Source organism: Cupressus sempervirens, chromosome 11, assembly GCF_028749045.1.
Source record: "Cupressus sempervirens isolate cs-2001-9-10 chromosome 11, ASM2874904v1, whole genome shotgun sequence".
Lineage (NCBI taxonomy): Eukaryota > Viridiplantae > Streptophyta > Pinopsida > Cupressales > Cupressaceae > Cupressus > Cupressus sempervirens.
Window position 1 is genome coordinate 704,898,581 of NC_143128.1, and position 20,133 is coordinate 704,918,713.

Below are 20,133 nucleotides of genomic sequence, written 5' to 3' on the forward strand. Positions count from 1 at the left end.
TATCTTCTACTATCATAGCTCTTCAATCCCATTTTAATTTTGTCAACTGTGTAACCAAATCTCTTTATCTGTGTATCTTTGTATCTTGATCCATGACCTAGATTTGAACTTCTCCTATCTTTCAATTTAGCAAATGAAATTTTACCTTAACATCTTCCTACTTAATACCTTCTACTATCATAGCTCTTCAATCCAATTCTCAACTACATGCTTACTAATGAAGAATTATTTACAAATCAAAAGTGGAACACATCCACATATTTGATCTAGCAAGTAGTTCTCCATCTCCTATAATTTGAGAAATTTTTTTACTAGGCTGCTAATATGCTCTTTGGTGGAAGGGAGTGTTCAATTGGGACATTTGCATGCTTAAAGAAGATAACATAGCGAAGCTCTCAACTCATTTTTGTCATTCTCCATCGAAAGAAAGAGCAATGCTGACATGAAAAATATTTTTTGCTCCTCTGATTACCTACATTTCAATGAGTCCACCATCCAAAGAACAAACAACTTGGATGCACTCTGAGCAATGAAGTTTCTATTTGAAGAATTAGGAAAATGCTTTGATGAAGCCTCTTGTACAATTGATAACATGTCTTTCTTTACATCAAGAGAGAGGCCCAGATAATTTGAGCTATTTCTTGTGATCAAGTCAACAACTTGAGCATCAAGAAAAAATGTAATACAAATGAAATAATATAAGAAACTTAGATTGGTTATTTCTTTCAAAATGGTGCTTTCATTTGGATACCTATGCAAAAATTTGGAGAAAATAAAATTAAATGTTGGACACAAAAGATATCTTAGATTAGAAATAAAAATTACTAAACCCCACCATTGATCTGGACAAGTCTCCATGACAATCATACAAATGTTGAGGGTTATAATATTTAAAAAGACCTCTTACAATTTCTTTATAATAAAGAGATGGGAAATGACATGTAAATGATGCAGTCATAGTATTTTTTTTAAGGGACTAAACCGATATAATCTTTGGAATTAACAAAAAATCATAACCTTTAGCTAAAGAAATAAACTATAATTATCATTATACCAATATGAAAGAATACACATCTTATTAGTATAGGTTCATTGGATAAATCATGTGTTGAATCCAGGGGATTACTAAACCCAAGAATTCCTACTTCAACAAGAAATGTTTAAGAGCTTGCATCATTTCCAAAATGGTTCCTTTTGATAAATGTTCTAGCATAGGACCAATCTAATTCATAAGCCTAATCAACAAGAGATCATCACCAATGAAAAGGACATCACCAAATGCTAAGTCCACATCCCATTTCCACAGAAATTCTATTGACTGTGTCCAAACACTCCAAAAACTATCACTGCCCTAACCTATCTTGCTATTCAATAAATTGTCTGTGGCTATTGGCTGTGAATTTTTTTTCACAGAATCACACACCTCTATTTTTGCATCCTTGCTTGCAACCTACATACTAGATAAAGTAATAGGTTCATCTTCTGATACTTGCAATGTGATCCTTACTAAGGGACCCCCATTAGACCTATTTATGTCGCGTGCTTTGGTAAATATTTGATTTAATACCAAATTTTCCAATATAGAGCTTTGAGTGTCATTTGAAATAATCTTAGTGGTTGCCCTCTTTGTTTTCCCCTAGACATCTTCCAAGTGATTCAAATTAAAACCACCCTAAAAGCCTTTTAACTTCCTATCCCATATATCGGTCCCCATTTTAGCTCTGTATGATGCACCTCTTCTATATCTACTCATTGATGACCCCTTAGATGCAAAAAATTGTGCAGGTGGGTATTTGCCTTCATTTTTCTTCCAAAATTTGGAGCTTAAAAGCACAAAATTAGGGAATTTACATCAAGTAGTCTTTCCATTTTCAATAGTAGTAATCCTATCAACTGATAAAGAAAGATCTTGAACCATTTCATCTATAGTTCTTTCTAAACCATGTACCCTTTTTTCTAGAGAATGCAACCCATCTTGTGAGCTTCCCATAAACATCTAAAAGTACAACAATTGAAAATAAAATTTAAGTTTTTTACTATCTAGAAAAAAAATGCAAGAAACTACAAAAAAATGAAAGTACTAAACACATTTCAAACTTTATGCTTAGTTAATTTTTGATCTATCATCTATGTCCATACTTCACAGTGCACTTAGAAAGTTTTAAATTCCATCTAGGCATGCAAAAAAAACCTAATAGGCTAGATCAACAATGAATACAACTAGATCCTAGTTAAAACTATGGAATCACACTGACGACGAGTGAGAGTGGAGGGAGTGAAGGGAACTGAGATTTTTAAAAAATTGAATTCACATAAGGGTAGGATTTCTTTAGATCATCAATATTGGATCCCTCGACTGGAACACAAGTTGGAGCAGGGATGATCAGGAAGCTCTAGGTACTGGGGACCAATCAAAGATCATGGATGGGGACCCAAATGTCCCCCCCAAGGAAGTGGTCAAGATTCCTTTGATTCCAAAAGTGGACCAGCAAGCTACAAAATCATCCTCTCTCTTCAAGGTCAAACCCTTAGGTAAGTCCTCTTTCCTGCCTGTCAAAACTCTACCTGAATCTGACAAAGGCTCTTATGCCTTTGCCATCCCAGATGAGATTTTGGATCATAGCATTTGATCCATGGCTTCAATACTGATTGGGAAATTTTTGGGGCCTAGACCAAACATTGATGATGTCAGGACTTACATCAAGAAGCATTGGGCCCTCAAAGGCCAAGTCTCGGTCATTGCTATGGTGAAAGGTTTCATGTCATTCAATTTCACATGCATGGAAGATTTGGCCAATATTCTATGTGAAGGACAATGGGATTTTGGATGATCCACTCTAGTGCTGCAGAAGTGGTCCTGCAAACTAAATTTGAGTGACTCCTTTTTTGTTTAAGGCCTTGTTTGGGTTAGATTGCCTGAGATGCCTTTAGAATTTTGGAATCAGGATGTTTTTGTGGGGCTTGTGAGGACTTTTGGTGAATTCCTCTCTATAGATCTGATCACAAATTCCAAGCATCATCTCAACTATGCACACATCTACATAGGTGTTAGAGAAGGCACAAACATGCCTAAGACTATGGCCTTTCATTCCAAACTAGGAGTGCACATCCAAAAATTGATAAATGAAACTATTCCTTTCACCTACTTTCTTTGCTTGAAGGTTGGTCACAAGACTCCTTAGTGCCCTTGGGCAGAAAAGAAAAAGTTCAAGGGGCTAACCACCTTAGACAAAGCTAAGAATAAATCTACCCCTTCTCGCTCTTCTACCAAAGGAAAAAAGAAGCTGATATGGAGGCACAAACCCTCCAAGCCTTCAAAGTCATAGGAGAGGAAGGAAGAAAAGTAGAATGAATCTAGGTAGCTTTATGCTAACATGGGTGATCCATCTCAAATGGTGTCAGTTGATGCAGTCCCCCTCGAGGAGGCCACAACTGAAGAGGGAGGTATATTGCCAAAAGAGCTTGCACAACATGACAAGAGGCAAGAACCACCCCTCTCCAATGAGAGAAAATATCTGAGGATGGAGACCCCTTGCTCCAATGGTAGGTAGGTATCTCCTCAAAATACTTCCCCCAGGCCTTTGGCTTCTCCTATCCATCCCTCTAGAATGGAATCTAGGAAGGAGATTGCCCCATCTGTTCCCAAGGGATTGGAGGAAAAACTCCTTCAACTCATCAACAATGCATCTCCTGACCATATCTCTCATTGGAAAGAATGGATTGATAATTTCTCTCCTGATAGCCTTAATAGTTGGTGCATGACAAAAAAGAAAAAGAAGAACCAACTTCGTGACCACCCCCTATGTCCCCTACGACAACTAGAAGCAAGGTTAGGGCTAATATTGGGACAATTGACAAGAAACATGGAAGGAAGAAATCCAATCAAATTTTGTAAGAAGAAACCAAAAGGAACCTGGTAGATAGGAGCCAGAGAACCATCAAGGAATTTTCAGGAAGTAAGAAATGAAGGTCATTTCTTGGAACATAAGGGGCCTTAATGGGGCTCATAAATAGGAACTAGTTAGAAATTTGATTAGAGATCAAAGATCTGATTTTTTGTTGATCTAGGAGACCAAGATGAAAATGGAGTTGGTTAAAAAGATTTCTTTTAGCAAGAACATGAATTGTGAGGCCACTGACTAGGTTAGTGCCTTAGGAGGGGTGATGATTCTTTTTAACAAAAAGACATTTAGGTTGATCCCTATCTAAAATGATGACAATGATCTCCTATTCAAGGTGTCTCATATCCTTAGTGATGACTCTTGGTTTATCTTGAACCTATATGCCCACAACTCTAAAAGGGAAAGGAAAGCCTACTAGGATAAGATCTTTGTTGTCATCACCAATAATGATGTCAACAAAGGGATCATCATTGGGGACTTTAACTCTCCTCTCAATGATGAAGACAAATGTGGTGGTCTTTCCCTAGATTAGGATAGCAAGCTTGACCTCTCCAACTTCATCCTCAACTTGGCTTTCATGGATGTGGACCTCTAAGCAGGAAGGTTCACTTGGTCAAACTGAAGAGTTGGGGGTGAACGTATCCAAGTTCATCTTGAAAAAGCCCTCATCTCTATTGGGTGACTATAGACACACTCCTATAGACTTTACCTTCTCCCTAGAATAGGCTTAGTACATTCTCCTATTTCTCTCTCTATCTCTCCTTTTACTGTCAAAAGGACATTCCCTTTCAAGTTTGAGAAAATGTGGATTACCCACCCAGCTCTAGAATCCAAGATATCTTCATGGTGGGATATTGAGGTTGAAGGCATTTCTACGTACAGAGTTTCCTAGAAATTGAAAAATGTCAAGAGAAACATTAAGATCTAGAATAAGTCAAACTTTGGCCACATTTTCTAGGATAAAGACAAGAATACCAACCAACTCTACATTATCCAAGAAGAAATTCAGCACTCTAGATATAATGACCAGAATAGGATAGAAGAGAGGGCTATCCTCTCTGATCTCCACAACATTATATCAAAGCAAGAACATTTTTGGAAGTAAAGATCTAGAGTCAACTAGTTGAGAGAGGGTGACTAGAACTCAAGATTTTTCCACTTGAGAACTCTTAAACATAAGGAAAACAATAGGATCTCTAACATTAAGAAGGTCCAGGCTCAATTAAATAAGGACGACAAGATTCTAGAGGAAGCTATTCAGTTCTTCTCATCCCTCCTCTCCAAGGACCCTTCTCTCTTGCTGCCTGATCAAGAAGACATTTTTTTTGTTATTCCTTCCTTATTGCAAGTGCATCACAATTCAATGCTAAAAGCTATTCCTTCCCAAGAGGAAATCTTCTAGGCTCTCAAATCTCTTTCAAGGGACAAAGCTCTTGGCTCAAATGGTTTGACCTTCTTTTTTGAGGTCTATTGGGAGGTGGTCAATAGGGATGTGATTAAGGCTATTCAAGAATTTTTTGGAGCCAAAAATCTTTTGAAAGAACTCAATGCCACGTTCTTGGTTCTCATTCCCAAGATTTTGGGAGTTGACTTAATGGACAAGTTTAGGCCCATTAGCCTTTGTAATTCTTTCTACAAAATCATATCTAAGGTCCTTACTTCTAGGTTCCTCAACATTCTTCACTTGATCATTTCTCCTCAGTAGACTGGTTTTGTCCTTGGGAGGCAAATTCTTGACTCCATTATCACGGTCCATGAGGTCATCCACTCTCTTGAAGATAGTAAGAAGGTTTTCTACTCAAACTAGATATGTCTAAAGCCTATGATAGGGTGGACTATAATTTCCTTATGGTTGTCCTTCAAGCTTTTAGGTTTGTATGCTTATCTCTCAACTTGTTAATTCTCCTTCTTTATCTATTTTGGTTAATGGCTCCCCCTCTCTTTTCTTCTTCCCTTTGAGAGGATTGAGGTAGGGTGATCCCTTATCCCTTGTCCTCTTTATAATCCTAGCTAAATGCTTGGGAAGACTAATCTAGAGGAAAAGTTTGAATAGGATTTTACAAGGGCTCAAGCCCTATTCGGCTCCCTATTCCTTCACTCATCAACAATTTGTGGATGACACTACCTTGGGAGGAGAAGCCTTTGTTAGAGAGGCTAGAGTTTTTAAGGATATCCTTAACACCTATACTAGGGGCTTAGGCCAAGCTATCAATTGGGAGAAGAGCTCAATTTACTTTATCAATACCCTTTTGGAGAGATAGAGGAAAATTTCTTGCATTCTAGGAAGTGGCATTGGGTCCTTGCCAGCTGGCTATCTTGGCCTGCCTCTGGTCACTAGACCCCTAGATTCTTTCTAAAATAGCATCATCGATAGATTCAATAGGAAGCTCACTAGCTGGAAAGGGGCCACCCTAGGTCAAGTTGGCAAGTGTACTCTAGTTAAATCCATATTCCTAAACCTCCCTACCTATGCCTTAAGCCTCTTTGGTATCCTAGCCAAACATGCAAAAAAAATGGAGAAGATTTAAAGAGACTTCCTTTGGTCTAGGTCTATAGATCACAAGAGATACCACCTTGTTTCTTGGGACCTTGTCTACCTTCCAAAATGCCATGGGGGGCTAGGTATCAAAAAAATTAGACATCTCAATAATGCCCTTTTAGCTAAATAGCTATGGTGCATTTTTCAAAGCACAAGTGTTTGGACGGATATCCTATTTGAGAAATATCTGAGAAGAAAATCTCTCACTTTCCCAATTTATGAGATTGAGATTCCCTAGGGGTCCTACATTTGGAATGGGATCTTGAAGACCAAACCATTAGCCAAATCCAAGTGCAAATGGAAAGTAGGCAAAGGTGACAAAATTTAATTTTGGTAGGACAACTAGACATGTCAGGGACCACTAATCAACCACCCTAGCTACAAAAGATGGGTAGAGCAATGCATAGAGAGGTTTGGCACAAAAGTTAGTGAGTACAGATCTAAGAATGGCTGGCACAACCTATCTGTGATATCCCTAGACCTTAACCCCCTGATGGTTTTACTAAATGCCACCTTCATTAACAATGATAGGGACTCTATTATTTGGGGAGATTCCTTGAACAAACTTTATTCTACTACTTCTGGCTATTTCTCTTTATGGGATAGGATGGAGAAACCTATTTGGGCCAAAGCCTAGATTTCTGGTCTTACACCTAAAATCAACATTTCATTCTGGCTCCTCCTGCAAGACAAAATTTTCACCTTAGATAATTTAGCCAAGAGAGGCAAAATTATCCCCAATAGGTGTTGCCTCTACAAGCATGAACTAGAAATGATCAATCATTTACTCATACACTACCCCTACTCTTCAAAGGTGTGGATCTTCCTGACCAAGGATCTTGGATTAAGTTGGTGCCCCCTGGCTAGTATCCTATATTTCTTCTACTAGTGGAGAAGCCATCACTCTGGTTTGAACTCTTAGTTAATGAGTTCTTGGACTCTCCCACACTTCTATTGGGGTATCTAGAAAGAGGGCAACAACAAAATATTCAGAGAAAGAGAGTCTCTAGAGTTCATAATCATTGAGAAAATTGAAGGTCTCATTCTAGAAAACTTTGCAATAATGAAAGGAGGAAATATCAAGGAAGGTGGAATTAGAAAAGCTAGTAAGAAAGACAAGGCCATGAGAAGATAGGAAGCAAGATGGTCTTTTCCCCCTAAGGAATGGCACAAAGCCAACTTTGACAAGGTGGCAAAGGGGAATCGGGTTTGGTCAGAAGTAGAGGCATAATTAGAAATAGTTTGGACAAAGGAATCATGGCCATTTTTTTCCCTCTTGGTCACCAAACAAACCACTTTGTGGAAGCCACTGTGGCCAGATATATTGTTAAGCTATCCTTAGCCTCGAGGATTGAGCACCTGTGGCTTGAGGGTGACTCTCTAAACATCATCAATTGCATCAAAGGTCAATCTATGCCTTCCTAGATGATTTCCAACATCATAGAGGACATAAAATCTAACTTGGGAAAGTTCAAAAAGACTTATGTCAGCCACGCTTACTGAGAAGCCAACTCGGTTGTTCACAAGTTTGCCAATGATGCCATTACCAGAAACTCAGTGATGAAATGGATGAATGGAGACAAAATCTTGGTTATGGTGATTAAGTTGATCTGGTAGGATAGAATATAGGGTACAAATAAAATCCCATTTTAATAATGAAAGGATTTGCTAAATCACATGTCGGAGGGGAAGTTGTTAGAAATCATGTGGAGCCCTTTCCAATTCATAATTATGCATATAGAATGCACAATTCGAGGGATGGCAAGAATAGAACCACTAAATATCGTAAAAATTTTTTTTTTTTAAGTATCCAAAGGAAAATTGAGCACTATAAAATAGCTAGTGGTATAGGGTTTGTAGAGCCGAAGGAAACCATGGTGAAAGAGAGGATCAAAAGAGAGCCCTAGGGGGGAGTAAGAGAGCTAGAAGGAGAAGAAGGTGTGGCACAAACTTGAAAAAGGTAGCATCACTAGGTTAATGGAAAAGCTTCATGACTTTGATGCTAGGGTGACCAAGATCATGGTGGAAACATGGAGCAATGGGAGAGTAAAAATTTTTGGTGTCACCCATTTAATTTTTGAGGGCTTGATCATGGAGGTGATGGACATTCCCTAGGAAGGCATGAATTTCTATAGGGACAAAAAGATGTCAGCCAATGGAGTTAGTATTTTTGTCAAGGACAAAATGGAGAAAGATAATCTTGTCAAGTTTTACACCTACTATGACATAGAATCCATCAAAAAAATTTGGAGGTATGTTCTCAAGATCCTCATTGAGTATATCACTTTTGACCCCAGGTTTGATAGGATAAGAACACACCATTTTGTTTCATTAAACCACTTCCATGTCCAAGAGTATTGAGGGTTTCAAGAAAAAACCTATTACCAACCCTGCCCTCCATGAAGGCCTTCTTCTCCTAGTTTACAAGTTTTTGAAAACTCAAACCAGAGGAAAATCCCTTGGTGACCCAAGTTGTGCTTCAGAGGACACTACTAGTTTCAATTCTAGGGATGTTCAGGTAGTGAAAACTGAGGATGAGGAAAATGCCACCAATGCTAGCTTTGCATGCAATCCCTGCATTTCCAATAGAAAGAACCCTAGATGCCTCCCTCCCTCTCTCCCCAAGCTTGAGCCTCAGGAGGTAAATAGTGAGGAAGACAAGGAGACTAACATGGACTCTGAGGATGAGGATAAGGAGCTAGGGAAGGATAATTTGAAAGAAGAGGAGAAAGGGAGAGAAAGAAACAAGGAGGAGGAGGCTCTTGACACCCCCTTGGGAAACCCTACGAAAAGAAAAGCCAACCAGGCCCTACTCCAAGTAGACCTAAAAGCCCAAAGTTATGAGACCCCTGGCCCTATCCCACCCACATCACCACCAGAGGAGATGATTGAAATTATGGTAGAAAAGAGCGGGGAGGTGATTAGGAAGAATAGGAGGAGGGCTTGGAGGAATTTTAACTTGGATACTACAAGTTTGGGTATTGTTAGAGAGCTAATGAACATCTAGGTGTTGGAAAACCTTGACAGCAGAACCCACTATGATGAGCTAATTGATCCTACTTTATTGGTCATTTCTGACAGTGCATGGGAAACTGGCCTCAACATCTTGAAAAATGAAAAGAATAGCTTGATTGATAATTTTCATTCCATCAAATGGTTGTTTTAGGAAATTGAGGCTCTAAAGGATAAAAAAAACCAAGACAACAACCAGAACATCCACAGGGACCATGTGACCATAGGAAGGAAGAGAGATCAGGAAGGCAGTCAGAATATCTATACTGGCTAGGTGTCATGCTCATAATTTCATACCCAAAATAAAATATAGATTCTTTTAAAGGAAAGCACTATTTTCTACTACAATTTTCAAATCTGCACTATAAGGAAACAAAACTTTGATTAACTAAATTATCTCAACTTGAAAGAGCATTACATTTAGATTTCCATTTTAAAGTCTTTCAAATATAAATCTTAATAAATATAAAGACACCGAATTTTTTTGTTTTCTTCTATTCAAATAGGAAACCTTTCATACATCACAAATGTAAGATTAAAAACTTCTCTTTTGCATAGAGTCATATACACAAGCTTGAATCAAATAACAAGACTTAGCTTTTATAAGTTGCAAAGAAAACTAAAAATACTCAAACAATGCTCGTTTTCCACCCTACCAATTAATGACATCATGAGGCCTCTTGTGCCCTAGCCATACCCCCGAGCAAGAAATCAGTGCATCTAAGGATCATAGATGTTATCATGTGAGTGAGTTCCTAATTCAAGAACAATATTTTAAACTACACTTGTTGCACATTTTAGACTTACATAAATCTAACTCAAAGAAAAATACTACAAAAGAAAAGGGATAGAAAGACTCATCTCTCTCTCAAGTTCCCTCTTGATCTTCTCCTCCTCATGCTGGTTCTACCATCATCTCCCTTCTCCATTCTCCTATTTGCATATAACTTCCCCTTTTTCTCTCCAACAATGGTGAATGGTCAATCCTCCAAAGTTTTCCTCCTTCTTCCAAAACCCTCTCCTCCTTTAATGAAGGCACATGTCTTTCTTATCAATCTGTCATAACCCATTCTCTCCCACTATTCATTTTCGTCATATTTGAAGTGGGGCCCTTTTGAGGTGTCATAATGTAGGTTTTGACCATGATTTGACCCTCAACTAACCCCCAACCCTAGGTAGTATAAGTGGGTTAGGTTATTTTAACCCAAAATGCACTTTAGGGTCCATTTTAATGCCTCTAATGTCCAAATTTAGTTTACATCCGATTTTACAAGAATTTGCATGGAGATAGACTTTGATTATTTTACAGGAGTTGGCATAGTATCTTTGAAGGTCTTCATAATCATCCTCTGCACAATTCAAATTAAACATCAGTAACCTAAACCTATAAATATATAATTGTAAACATTAATAGATATATCCTTGATTGAACCATAGATCAACACGTTAGACCAACATCATATTCTAACACCATTTTTTTAAGAATCATATGTCTATGAAAATTTATTTGCAAATGTGTATCATTCATTCTACTATAACTACTTCTCTAATTACAACATTTTCAAGAATAGTAGCCACATTAATAATTCATAACATATGTATCATAACACCTTACACATACATTAAATCAAGTTCTTACCATTGAGTCTAAATATATAATGAGATGGGATATTACATACTACCCCTTTTTCTATTGACTTTCTCCTAGAAGTCACCAATGTTTTGTGAAATCACTCCCATATTTAGATTATTATTCACATCAACGATCTTGTCATTTAAATTGATTGGCAATTTCTAAAAAAATTCATCAAGCATAGGTACTTACTTCCACTAATTATAGGATTCAACTCATAACATCTCTTAGAATAACATAACGAGTATCACTAATATTCACTGTGTTATCTACATTCTAATCATTTTTGTACTTCTTTATTTTAAATTAAATGATGCATAATTCACTTCAAAACAAAAATAACATAACCCAAACTTGATTTCCATTTTCATAGTCACCTTATGTAAAATGTATTCATCACAATAAAATATCTATTTAATTCAGTTGGCCAAAATTTCAATTACAAAAACTATCTAATTATCATGATGAGGTAAGATGAACAATATAAGGTATTTACCCATAAGGTAACTTACATTAGCTAATCAAGGTTTTAACATAAATTGGATATTCTATCATAGTGTGGATTAGGTCTAATGCTACCAGTCTCATAATCTATCATGTCATATGTACAGAGATCCAACCATTTCTATTTTTAATCAATGCCAATTGTATGTACAAAATCTATAGTTTATCGTAAGTTGAGTCTAACTTTGCACATTAATTAAATAAGCAAGATTCTACTATACAAAGTATCACATACATATTTGCACCTAATATTCAGATGGTTACAAAAGATAAGTCAATCTTATTTGAGAAATACCAATCTTAGCAAGTCACATAAGGATCCTACCTAATCATGTTATTACATAATCCATATAATGTTCTCTAATGAAAAAATTAATATTTACTTCTAATGAAATTATATTACAGACAAATTAATGATCCTTCTAGTCCTTACTTGGTCGGGACCTTACATTCCCCTCGACTAGTCTTTGACTTCCTCTTGGAAGTCAGAAGTGTTTGGTGTTTATTTATTTTTCTTTATCTATCAATTCCTACTCATTTAAGCAATCTTTCCAACATTTATTATTGTATAATTGTACAAGCATACATAAAACATGATATACTAAACAAAATTGAAACACCCAGCTGGGGAAAAAAGGCTCAAACAAGTTACACTCAAACACGAACAAGGCATACAACCTATCCTAACAACATATAAAATCCCTTCCAAGGTTTAGCACAATGATTCACCATTGGGATCATGAAAAAAAAATAGGCTAAGGTGGGCTCTCTAAGGAGGAGAATCTCTTAACTGTAATGTAGAGCCCAACTAACCCCTTCACCCTAGGCATCTCTTCCCTCCCAAGGGTGAGTGAAGTCTTCACACCCATTAACATCCTATACACTCATACACAAGCCACATCACTGGAACAAACACATCACAAGGTTCATGAATGGCCATAGAGGTAAATGTTAATCTCATTTGGGTCTGAAGGGCACTGTACCATATAACTGTTTGAAATCTGCATACATATCCATAGTCCAAAATCAATAATCTATGATCCAAGCCTCACTTAGTGGCTCGATGGTAAATAGACCCATCACACAAGAGGTCATCCATACAAAACCACGTGTCATATCCCTTGTTTATGTAAGGTGGTTAGCCTCCAAGAAATACACACCACACACATAGGAAGGTAGTGGATAATAGCTGCATAACAGCCTCACATACCCCCATCCTCAAGGGTTCCCTACGTCTACTTCCTCGTATACACCCATCAAGTTCATCTCCATCGTCCTTGATGAGGAATCACATTACAACACAAGACCAACATCCACAAACACCAAGGAAACTAATCTAGCCACATTTAAAAAAAAAAAAAAATTTCCAACGAAAGAAGTTAAGTCATATATTTCAACAACAATAAAACAAGAAAATTTTAATGTGTTGCAACAATAAGTTAAGTAAAAAGAAAAAAAGAATAAAGATCAAGGTTGTGGCTAGACTATCAAAGACAAAGTAAATTAACTTGTTGGTCTACACAATAAAATAAATCATAAAGTGCACATTACATCACTATGTGACTATATCTAGCCACCTCACGAGGAAGGAGGAAACAACGTCTGGCTAGTGTAGTAGCCCTTCATGTGGGCACTCTAGGTGCACTAACCACATGGCATGGGGTGTTCACCTCGGCAACACCTCACATAGAGTGGTACAGACTAAGCATGTTGACTCACCTAGCATGACCATACACCAAGTGGAGAACACCCACTCTGGTCATATGTCGCATGGCAGTGTTCCTCACGGTGAAGGCACATGCAGGACACACTCCGCATAGCGATCTCATGTAAGCATCGCCGTAGCCAGAGGTATACATGGCTAGGGTCCACCGATATGCACTTTCACGTACACATGACCGAGCATCCATGGGTACCGCTCCACAAGAATGCAAGCATCTCCTATATGCTCTGCATCAAGTGGGGACTGAAACATACATAAATAATAGGGCCTTCTCGTAACTATATACGTGGCATCATGTTCTCAAGCTCGGCTTGCTACCATCAGCAACACGACATCATTACCCATTGCATCATGTTGGAACATGTGCGGGAATGGTATCTATCACAACATGGGAAATCCTCCTTCCACATGTTGGATCTCATAGGGAAGTGTACACAAATTTGTTTGAGAAATTTCATTCTGAGCACTGGTATTTTATTTAAAACCGTGGGAATTGGTAACAATATTGTCCTTTCAAATGGTACTAGTAGGGTTACATACAAGCAAGAAACACATATGAGGTATGACTTCCACATACTTATGTACAAACATAATTTCCAAGAACATTTGATTTTAATTCACATGGGCACACATGACAATTGCTGGTTTTACAAAACACAACACAAATGGTGGTACTAGTGTAATCACATGGATTACTAATACCTATTAAAGAAAATTATTACATCTTTTATTGCTTCATGAATCCTTAAGATTGCATCTACATAACCACATATAACATTAGCATTAGCTCATCTAATCCTCCCTAGATGAGGATATCAGACACTATCTATGGCCATGTAAGATATTCCCACAACATTAAAATTTTTTTAATACAAGAACATGTTAGATCGTGATCATTACCACATGCTTACATTTTTACTTCTTAAATGATCTTTTACCCTTTTCATTATCCAAGTAGCAAGTTTACTCTTTAACCCACAATAATCTCACAATGTCTAGTTTTACCTTAAACAACCCCACAAGCACTTCTCACTAATAATATAGTTTTATAATCAAGAGCATAAAAGTGTGATTTTCCTAAAACATACATCATAAGGAACACCCATTAGGTACTTGCAACTCACAATTTATGTTTTGAACTATTTCTAAAGTGTATTATAAACATTTTCACTTAACAAAAATAAAAATAAAAAAAATAAAAAATGCTGGCCATAGAGAATTTACTTATTAAGTACACAATATGTAGAGTTTTTAGGAGTCCTAATAATGCTTGTCACAAACAATTTTTGAAAGTGTTCATATCCCTTAAAATATTGTGTTATGTTTTATTCCTCTACTTGTCCTTTTAATCTCACACATAGAAAAGAACATCAATAATACTTAGCAATTTTAAACAATATCCATCAAAATTCTAATTATGTATCCTATGGTGATGATTTACTATAGTCTCTATAGTTTGGTCTAATACTTAGTCAATATTTTTTTGTTCAATCATATCAAGTTCGTTTGCCTTTTTCAAAAGCATCTAATTAAATCGTCTTCCTTTATATGTTTAACCACAAGAAAATGTGGATTATTTCAAATTCATATATGAAGTACATTATTCCTTAAAATATTTAGAGGTCTCTAATCTTTGATGTAGATTAACCAATCACTTGCAAAATTTAACTCTTAGTAAGGAACCCTTCGTGATGCTATAACGATTTATAAAATTATGTCATTTAACTTATTATTATAATGCTACAATTGAATTTTCAATTTTTTACATTTTGTAAAGATGGAGAGTTGGTATTGAAACATACTACACTATTCCAAAAACTTAAGTTATAGCGCTATAGGAAAACTTAACACGAGTTGATTACAATTTCAAGAAGCATTTATGTTTTTAAAGATCTTCAATTGATTTCTAATTTTATTTTTTATTTTTTATAACTTAATATAACTAAACAAATTATTATTCATTAAATCAATTATGACCTTAAAATCAACTCCTAGCATTAAGCCCAAAATCTGCTATCAAGTCATCTATACGAGATCTTTCCTTCCAAATTTTAACATTAACAAATCTAGCCTATTATAAACCACTTTTACAAATATTATTTTAAAATATTAACAACATTGCCAAAATAATTTCCTCCTTAAAATTTAAAAATCAATAAATAAAATCCTCTTAAATAGAAATAGCCCTTAAAAATCTAGATGTTGCATTTGAACATAAAACTGCTAAAAGTAATAATTCTATTAAGCTACTTAAATACTTAAATATAATTTATTTTATAATATACTTTGATTTTGTTTATTTAACAAAATAATTTATTAGTTGGAAAATCACATTCTTGGTTACTATATCATATGAAAACATAATTTCCACTTAAATCTTACGTATATCTTAAATTGTTTAAGTACATAAAATTACTAAGAAGTATGTCTTTATTAGATTAGAAACATTCTTTTAATTTGTAATTTTTTTAGAAACTTTAAAAAAAACATTCTCTTTTGAAACAAAAATCATAAATTTAATTTACTTTTAGAAACTAAAAATCACTTTTAGAAACTAAAATGATAAATCAATAAAATAGCATCTTCTATTATAAGAACCCTAAATAAGATTTTCTAAAATGTTAAATAGAGGCTACCCCTATTCATTTTCATTTCCTTCTTTCCATTTCTTTTTTTTTCCTTGCATGCATGTTACAGGTTGCAGTTTGCAAATGGAGTTTTAATGAATGATTAATGGCGTGCATATGCTTCATGCATATATACACATCCATCTTGTGTGTATATGCATAAAATATATACACCCATCTGAAGCTCAAAGATTCAAATAGAGAGTTGTGCTTATTGATGTATGCATTCTCTTAAAATTTCTATGGCATTACTTATGCCCATATTTATTTATTTACTAGTTTTTTCTTTAGTTAATATAATCTTACATGAAGATATATATATATATATATATATATATATATATATATATATATATATATATATATATATATATATATATGTAGTTAAGTTTTTTTTTTTTTACCAAAATAATTGTTATACTTACTATATCTTATTATTTATTATTTTAAATTTGAACTCTTCTAACTCTAAGCTTATAGGCTACAAAAATCTGTTGCTTACTAACCAGGAATCTCCACTAGCCTCCTTTATGTTATTCTACATACGATCTCATGCTTATTTGACTTCTTCCTACTTCATTGAAAGAAGCCTAATATTAATTATAATATCATACTTTAAACGAATATATATCTTCATATACATCATCAGGATGATTTATACATTTATATTTTTATGTCTTATTAACATTTTTTTGTTTTTTGTTTTTTGTTTTGCTTTACAAATAAAAAGAACCTAATCACTAACATTTGTAACTCTAGCTTATCATAAATCACCTAATCATGAGGTAACATATGATGCACTATTATTTGTATCATATCCTTAATTGTGATAAAAAGAAATGTTTGATTAATAATTATATTTAAAAAAAACACATTGTTTAAAATACAAAATTAGTAAATTATCATAATTATGTTTATCTATTTATTAATTATCATATGTTAGCTTTACAATCCCAAGAAAATTAATATAATTCACTAACTAGTAAATTTAGTTTTCTAACAATTTATTACTAATATAAGTATCTAACCCCACTAACCATTAAAGTTGTAACCATAACCTACTAACTTAACCCCTAACATTACTATCTACTAACACTTAGAACATAATAAGCCTTAGTCCTAAACCAAGCGCCAATACCCACCTTTATCTTACCTATCCTATCATATCTTTTTCCACACCCCTAAGAACTTATGATCCCTAGGTTAACGTGTCCCCCTTCCAAGGTGGAGGTGACCAAGAAATGGAAGAGTCTTACCCATGTCAGAGTAAAACCACTTACCACGTACTCCCATCCTTTCATCAATTTTTTTCTAAGGGAATGCGAATAGAAGTTTGGCAGTTCTGACACAGGTCACCAAGTACTACTTGGGAGCAGGGCCACCTTTTTAGAATTGTGCAACTTCATTATCCACGCCTTCAAGAGTCTATACTGTCCATGTCAATCAAATCCCTTATTAAGCTATTTTTTGTTTAATGAACCAAGCACATTTAATGGGTGTAGGCGCCTATGATATGAGTGGGTGGAAGTTTAAAAGGAAAGGTTTATATGCTTTAAATTTCTTTAAGAACATGGTCTAATGCATGGTCAGACATGTCAGTGGTTAGAAAGTGCATGATTAAGTGATGGAGAGGTGGCGGCCACTTCTTCCTCTCCACTACCTAAGTCATAATTTATTTTAATGACTGTTGCAAAGAAGAGGTTGTATGGGAAGGAATTGATTTTCTCCCATACAATTTCCAGAGACCTATAGAGTCTCTTTTGGAAGAAATTAAAAAAAAGAAGAAGGATGGAATACATTTTCTAAATATATAAGGGGTAGCTTGAATGCTCCCAATCACTAGGGTATTATTATTATGTTAATCTCAAATTCTTTATTTATTAATACGTAATTTACATGTGTATCAAGTTGAATTCTAATATATATATTGTTTAAAATTATTCATTTTGGATTACATAACTCTATGATACGTTATGATTCTATCATAATAAAATCTAATTCTTCCATAGATTTGTTGAACATAACTCAACATATTCTCACTCAATTTTAATGAATGTTGATGCAATATATAATTTTCTTAAGGATGATTTCTTGATAACATTTCACCTATCCCTACAGAGAATTTGAACTCTATATTTCAATACATACTATGAGTAGGGTCTTGCAAATCAAAAGAATCTAATAGATGCATAATGAGCCTAGGTCCTAGTATTGGAAACCTGGCTTCTCTGATACCAAATGTCATGCTCATAATTTCATACCCAAAATAAAATATAGATTCTTTTAAAGGAAAGCACTATTTTCTACTACAAATTTCAAATCTACACTATAAGGAAACAAAACTTTGATTAACTAAATTATCTCGACTTGAAAGAGCATTACATTTAGATTTCCATTTTAAAGTCTTTCAAATATAAATCTTAATAAGACACAGATTTTTTTTGTTTTCTTGTATTCAAATAGGAAACCTTTCATACATCACAAATGTAAGATTAAAAACTTCTCTTTTGCATAGAGTCATATACACAAGCTTGAATCAAATAACAAGACTTAGCTTTTTATAAGTTGCAAAGAAAACTAAAAATACTCAAACAATGCTCATTTTCCACCCTACCAATTAATGACATCATGAGGCCTCTTGTGCCCTAGCCATACCCCCGAGCAAGAACTCACTGCATCTAAGGATCATAGATGTTATCATGTGAGTGAGTTCCTAATTCAAGAACAATATTTTAAACTACACTTGTTGCACATTTTAGACTTACATAAATCTAACTCAAAGAAAAATACTACAAAAGAAAAGGGATAGAAAGACTCATCTCACTCTCAAGTTCCCTCTTGATCTTCTCCTCCGCATACTGGTTCTACCATCATCTCCCCTTCTCCATTCTCCTATTTGCATATAACTTCCCCTTTTTCTCTCCAAAAATGGTGAATGGTCAATTCTCCAAAGTTTTCCTCCTTCTTCCAAAACCCTCTCCTCCTTTAATGAAGGCACATGTCTTTCTTATCAATCTATCATAACCCATTCTCTCCCACTATTCATTTTCGTCATATTTGAAGTGGGGCCCTTTTGAGGTGTCATAATGTAGGTTTTGACCATGATTTGACCCTCAACTAACCCCCAACCCTAGGTAGTATAAGTGGGTTAGGTTATTTTAACCCAAAATGCACTCTAGGGTCCATTTTAATGCCTCTAATGTCCAACTTTAGTTTACATCCGATTTTACAAGAATTTGCATGGAGATAGACTTTGATTATTTTACAGGAGTTGGCATAGTATCTTCGAAGGTCTTCATAATCATCCTCTGCACAATTCAAATTAAACATCAGTAACCTAAACCTATAAATATATAATTGTAAACATTAATAGATATAACCTTGATTGAACCATAGATCAACACATTAGACCAACATCATATTCTAACATCATTTTCTTAAGAATCATATGTCTATGAAAATTTATTTGGAAATGTGTATCATTCATTCTACTATAACTACTTCTCTAATTACAACATTTTCAAGAATAGTAGCCACATTAATAATTCATAACATATGTATCATAACACCTTACAAATACATTAAATCAAGTTGTTACCATTGAGTCTAAATATATAATGAGATGGGATATTACATACTACCCCTTTTTCTATTGACTTTCTCCTAGAAGTCACCAATGTTTTGTGAAATCACTCCCATATTTAGATTATTATTCACATCAACGATCTTGTCATTTAAATTGATTGGCAATTTCTAAAAAAATTCATCAAGCATAGGTACTTACTTCCACTAATTATAGGATTTAACTCATAACATATCTTAGAATAACATAACGAGTATCACTAATATTCACTGTGTTATCTACATTCTAATCATTTTTGTACTTCTTTATTTTAAATTAGATGATGCATAATTCACTTCAAAAAAAAAATCACATAACCCAAACTTGATTTCCATTTTCATAGTCACCTTATGTAAAATGTATTCATCACAATAAAATATCTATTTAATTCAGTTGGCCAAAATTTCAATTACAAAAACTATCTAATTATCATGATGAGGTAAGATGAACAATATAAGGTATTTACCCATAAGGTAACTTACATTAGCTAATCAAGGTTTTAACATAAATCAGATATTCTATCATAGTGTGGATTAGGTCTAATGCTACTAGTCTCATAATCTATCATGTC

The 20,133-nt window shown here is 34.8% G+C and overlaps 1 pseudogene; it reads right to left on the reverse strand.

The window, feature by feature from the left end:
- Nucleotides 1–468: 468 nt before the first annotated feature.
- On the reverse strand, nucleotides 469–13,500 carry LOC149531646 (TORTIFOLIA1-like protein 1; annotated as a pseudogene).
- Between the last annotated feature and the right edge of the window lie 6,633 nt (nucleotides 13,501–20,133).